Source organism: Bombina bombina, chromosome 4 (assembly GCF_027579735.1).
Source record: "Bombina bombina isolate aBomBom1 chromosome 4, aBomBom1.pri, whole genome shotgun sequence".
NCBI lineage: Eukaryota > Metazoa > Chordata > Amphibia > Anura > Bombinatoridae > Bombina > Bombina bombina.
Genome location: NC_069502.1, coordinates 73,818,692 through 73,824,992, shown reverse-complemented (window position 1 = coordinate 73,824,992; position 6,301 = coordinate 73,818,692). Strand labels below are relative to the sequence as shown.

Here is a 6,301-nt window from a genome sequence, read left to right as displayed (position 1 = left end):
GGAGAGCACACACAGATAAAGTGACTAGAGCAGACAGTGACAGTGTACTGGGGGAGAGCACACAGAGATAAAGTGACTAGAGCAGGCAGTGACAGTGTACTGGGGGAGAGCACACAGAGATAAAGTGACTAGAGCAGGCAGTGACAGTGTACTGGGGAGAGCACACAGAGATAAAGTGACTAGAGCAGACAGTGACAGTGTACTGGGGGAGAGCACACAGAGATACAGTGACTAGAGCAGGCAGTGACAGTGTACTGGGGGAGAGCACACAGAGATAAAGTGACTAGAGCAGGCAGTGACAGTGTACTGGGGGGAGAGCACACAGAGATAAAGTGACTAGAGCAGGCAGTGACAGTGTACTGGGGAGAGCACACACAGATAAAGTGACTAGAGCAGGCAGTGACAGTGTACTGGGGGAGAGCACACAGAGATAAAGTGACTGGAGCAGACAGTGACAGTGTACTGGGGGAGAGCACACACAGATAAAGTGACTAGAGCAGACAGTGACAGTGTACTGGGGGAGTGCACACAGAGATAAAGTGACTAGAGCAGACAGTGACAGTGTACTGGGGGAGAGCACACAGAGATAAAGTGACTAGAGCAGGCAGTGACAGTGTACTGGGGGAGAGCACACAGAGATAAAGTGACTAGAGCAGGCAGTGACAGTGTACTGGGGGGAGAGCACACAGAGATAAAGTGACTAGAGCAGACAGTGACAGTGTACTGGGGGAGAGCACACAGAGATAAAGTGACTAGAGCAGGCAGTGACAGTGTACTGGGGGAGAGCACACAGAGATAAAGTGACTAGAGCAGGCAGTGACAGTGTACTGGGGGAGAGCACACACAGAGATAAAGTGACTAGAGCAGGCAGTGACAGTGTACTGGGGGAGAGCACACACAGATAAAGTGACTAGAGCAGGCAGTGACAGTGTACTGGGGGAGAGCACACAGAGATAAAGTGACTAGAGCAGACAGTGACAGTGTACTGGGGGAGAGCACACAGAGATAAAGTGACTAGAGCAGGCAGTGACAGTGTACTGGGGGAGAGCACACACAGATAAAGTGACTAGAGCAGACAGTGACAGTGTACTGGGGGAGTGCACACAGAGATAAAGTGACTAGAGCAGGCAGTGACAGTGTACTGGGGGAGAGCACACAGAGATAAAGTGACTAGAGCAGACAGTGACAGTGTACTGGGGAGAGCACACAGAGATAAAACTGTACTGGGGGAGAGCACACAGAGATAAAGTGACTAGAGCAGGCAGTGACAGTGTACTGGGGGAGAGCACACAGAGATAAAGTGACTAGAGCAGGCAGTGACAGTGTACTGGGGGAGAGCACACACAGATAAAGTGACTAGAGCAGACAGTGACAGTGTACTGGGGGAGAGCACACAGAGATACAGTGACTAGAGCAGGCAGTGACAGTGTACTGGGGGAGAGCACACAGAGATACAGTGACTAGAGCAGACAGTGACAGTGTACTGGGGGAGAGCACACACAGATAAAGTGACTAGAGCAGACAGTGACAGTGTACTGGGGAGAGCACACAGAGATAAAGTGACTAGAGCAGGCAGTGACAGTGTACTGGGGGAGAGCACACAGAGATAAAGTGACTAGAGCAGGCAGTGACAGTGTACTGGGGGAGAGCACACAGAGATAAAGTGACTAGAACAGGCAGTGACAGTGTACTGGGGGAGAGCACACACAGATAAAGTGACTAGAGCAGACAGTGACAGTGTACTGGGGAGAGCACACAGAGATAAAGTGACTAGAGCAGACAGTGACAGTGTACTGGGGGAGAGCACACACAGATAAAGTGACTAGAGCAGACAGTGACAGTGTACTGGGGGAGAGCACACAGAGATAAAGTGACTAGAGCAGGCAGTGACAGTGTACTGGGGGAGAGCACACAGAGATAAAGTGACTAGAGCAGGCAGTGACAGTGTACTGGGGGAGAGCACACAGAGATAAAGTGACTAGAACAGGCAGTGACAGTGTACTGGGGGAGAGCACACACAGATAAAGTGACTAGAGCAGACAGTGACAGTGTACTGGGGGAGAGCACACAGAGATACAGTGACTAGAGCAGGCAGTGACAGTGTACTGGGGGAGAGCACACAGAGATACAGTGACTAGAGCAGACAGTGACAGTGTACTGGGGGAGAGCACACACAGATAAAGTGACTAGAGCAGACAGTGACAGTGTACTGGGGGAGAGCACACAGAGATAAAGTGACTAGAGCAGACAGTGACAGTGTACTGGGGGAGAGCACACAGAGATACAGTGACTAGAGCAGACAGTGACAGTGTACTGGGGGAGAGCACACACAGATAAAGTGACTAGAGCAGACAGTGACAGTGTACTGGGGGAGAGCACACAGAGATAAAGTGACTAGAGCAGGCAGTGACAGTGTACTGGGGGAGAGCACACAGAGATAAAGTGACTAGAGCAGACAGTGACAGTGTACTGGGGAGAGCACACAGAGATAAAGTGACTAGAGCAGGCAGTGACAGTGTACTGGGGAGAGCACACACAGATAAAGTGACTAGAGCAGACAGTGACAGTGTACTGGGGGAGAGCACACACAGATAAAGTGACTAGAGCAGACAGTGACAGTGTACTGGGGGAGAGCACACAGAGATAAAGTGACTAGAGCAGGCAGTGACAGTGTACTGGGGGAGAGCACACAGAGATAAAGTGACTAGAGCAGGCAGTGACAGTGTACTGGGGAGAGCACACAGAGATAAAGTGACTAGAGCAGACAGTGACAGTGTACTGGGGGAGAGCACACAGAGATACAGTGACTAGAGCAGGCAGTGACAGTGTACTGGGGGAGAGCACACAGAGATAAAGTGACTAGAGCAGGCAGTGACAGTGTACTGGGGGAGAGCACACAGAGATAAAGTGACTAGAGCAGGCAGTGACAGTGTACTGGGGGAGAGCACACACAGATAAAGTGACTAGAGCAGACAGTGACAGTGTACTGGGGGAGAGCACACAGAGATAAAGTGACTAGAGCAGACAGTGACAGTGTACTGGGGGAGAGCACACAGAGATAAAGTGACTAGAGCAGGATAGTGACAGTGTACTGGGGAGAGCACACAGAGATAAAGTGACTAGAGCAGGCAGTGACAGTGTACTGGGGGAGAGCACACAGAGATAAAGTGACTAGAGCAGGCAGTGACAGTGTACTGGGGGAGAGCACACACAGATAAAGTGACTAGAGCAGACAGTGACAGTATACTGGGGGAGAGCACACAGAGATAAAGTGACTAGAGCAGGCAGTGACAGTGTACTGGGGGAGAGCACACACAGATAAAGTGACTAGAGCAGGCAGTGACAGTGTACTGGGGGAGAGCACACAGAGATAAAGTGACTAGAGCAGGCAGTGACAGTGTACTGGGGGAGAGCACACACAGATAAAGTGACTAGAGCAGACAGTGACAGTGTACTGGGGGAGAGCACACAGAGATAAAGTGACTAGAGCAGACAGTGACAGTGTACTGGGGAGAGCACACAGAGATAAAGTGACTAGAGCAGGCAGTGACAGTGTACTGGGGGAGAGCACACAGAGATAAAGTGACTAGAGCAGGCAGTGACAGTGTACTGGGGGAGAGCACACAGAGATAAAGTGACTAGAGCAGGCAGTGACAGTGTACTGGGGGAGAGCACACAGAGATAAAGTGACTAGAGCAGGCAGTGACAGTGTACTGGGGAGAGCACACAGAGATAAAGTGACTAGAGCAGGCAGTGACAGTGTACTGGGGGAGAGCACACAGAGATAAAGTGACTAGAGCAGGCAGTGACAGTGTACTGGGGGAGAGCACAGAGATAAAGTGACTAGAGCAGACAGTGACAGTGTACTGGGGGAGAGCACACAGAGATAAAGTGACTAGAGCAGGCAGTGACAGTGTACTGGGGGAGAGCACACAGAGATAAAGTGACTAGAGCAGGCAGTGACAGTGTACTGGGGGAGAGCACACAGAGATAAAGTGACTAGAGCAGGCAGTGACAGTGTACTGGGGGAGAGCACACAGAGATAAAGTGACTAGAGCAGGCAGTGACAGTGTACTGGGGGAGAGCACACAGAGATAAAGTGACTAGAGCAGGCAGTGACAGTGTACTGGGGAGAGCACACAGAGATAAAGTGACTAGAGCAGACAGTGACAGTACTGGGGGAGAGCACACAGAGATAAAGTGACTAGAGCAGACAGTGACAGTGTACTGGGGGAGAGCACACAGAGATAAAGTGACTAGAGCAGGCAGTGACAGTGTACTGGGGGAGAGCACACACAGAGATAAAGTGACTAGAGCAGGCAGTGACAGTGTACTGGGGGAGAGCACACAGAGATAAAGTGACTAGAGCAGACAGTGACAGTGTACTGGGGGGAGAGCACACAGAGATAAAGTAACTAGAGCAGACAGTGACAGTGTACTGGGGGAGAGCACACAGAGATAAAGTAACTAGAGCAGGCAGTGACAGTGTACTGGGGGAGAGCACACAGAGATAAAGTAACTAGAGCAGGCAGTGACAGTGTACTGGGGGAGAGCACACAGAGATAAAGTGACTAGAGCAGGCAGTGACAGTGTACTGGGGGAGAGCACACAGAGATAAAGTAACTAGAGCAGGCAGTGACAGTGTACTGGGGGAGAGCACACAGAGATAAAGTGACTAGAGCAGGCAGTGACAGTGTACTGGGGGAGAGCACCAGAGAACTCTGAGATAGCAGGAAGCGGTGCCAGCCCAGCCCCTTGCACAGAGGAGGAGCCGAACACTTCACCTGCCCGCTGAGGCCACATTCCTCTGCTTACCCGGAGACACACAGAGCAGCACAAATAACAGGTAAATGTGCCCGGAACTTGCTGGTTATATTGTATTCGTGTGAGCAGGGCTGAGGGTCACAGTCTTCTTGCCTCGGGTTTGCAGGTTAGTAGTCCGGGAGCAGTTAGTTACTGAGTGTTTGTACTTTACTCTGCGCACTGTAAGGACGGACCCAAAACACACAGGCTGCACCTTACTAGAAGTCACCCCAAGCACGCAACCCCCAGACAAATATCTGTGGCGAACACGCATAGAAAATGCAGCCCTGAGATACAGTTCCACGCCGCCTGCCCTACCCTGCCCCGAGGTGCTTAGTTTGCTACACAATGCCCGCCCTGCCTGGAGATACACACACAGGTATGTAACGCTCTCACATACTGCCCACTTGCCCAGCACACATTCACTCTTCTTATTACCTATACACATACACTGCACAGCAGCGCCGGATTTCCCATTAGGCAGTGTAGGCAATGGCATGTGCCTACAGGCGCACTGCAGCGAGGAGCGCCGCACCTGCTGCCTGTGTGAGAGAGTCTGTCAGTGTATTTAAATTTAAAAAAAATATATAAAACATTTCAGTAAATACAGAGGCTGTGGGCGGGCTCAGCGAGACAGTTGTTACGGCCCGTTTTACACTGGGGAGGGACTCTGGAGGGTCTGAGGTCGAGCCGGGAGTAGTAAGGACTACTAGTGAGTCCCTGACTGTGGTCACTCTGCTCCTTGATGCCCGTTTGTTTTGCGGAGTTGGGGGGCGTACCCGCATCAGGTGATCCGGCTGCTGCCTTCATAGTCAGGAAAACGAGAAAGTGCTGTGGAAGAAGAAGAATACTGACTCGATCAGACTGTGAGTAGTGAGTGATATGTCTAGTTCTAACATTAACAAGAAGTATATGCACTGTATGTGAACTATCTGAAACCCCATATATTATGTATGTTGTAACCTATACACATACTGCCCAGCACACACATGTACACACATTCACTCTTCTTATTACCTATACACATACTGCCCAGCACACACATGTACACACATTCACTCTTCTTATTACCTATACACATACTGCCCAGCACACACATGTACACACATTCACTCTTCTTATTACCTATACACATACTGCACAGCATGCACATGTACACACATTCACTCTTTATTTTACAACTCTCTCACATACTGTACACACATACTGCACAGCACGCACATGTACACACAGTCACTCTTTATTTTACAACTCTCTCACATACTGTACACACATACTGCACAGCACGCACATGTACACACATTCACTCTTTATTTTACAACTCTCTCACATACTGTACACACATACTGCACAGCACGCACATGTACACACATTACATTCACTCTTTATTTTACAACCCTCTCACATACTGTACACACATACTGCCCAGCACACACATGTACACACATTCACTCCTTATTTTACAACTCTCACATACTGTACACACATACTGCACAGC

General features: G+C 50.2%; 1 protein-coding gene across 5 annotated transcripts in view; it reads left to right on the top strand.

Moving 5' to 3' along the window:
* Window positions 1–4,772: 4,772 nt before the first annotated feature.
* Window positions 4,773–6,301, top strand: part of PTK2B (protein tyrosine kinase 2 beta) — a 607,866-nt gene continuing 606,337 nt past the window's right edge. For 2 of the 5 annotated variants that reach the window (XM_053709512.1, XM_053709508.1), the window contains exon 1: window positions 5,209–5,669. The gene's annotated coding sequence lies outside the window, so the exon portion shown is untranslated. Of the gene's footprint in view, window positions 4,847–4,887; window positions 5,183–5,206; window positions 5,670–6,301 lie in introns of those variants that run through there. The other 3 variants (XM_053709509.1, XM_053709510.1, XM_053709513.1) reach the window with 3 other exon arrangements.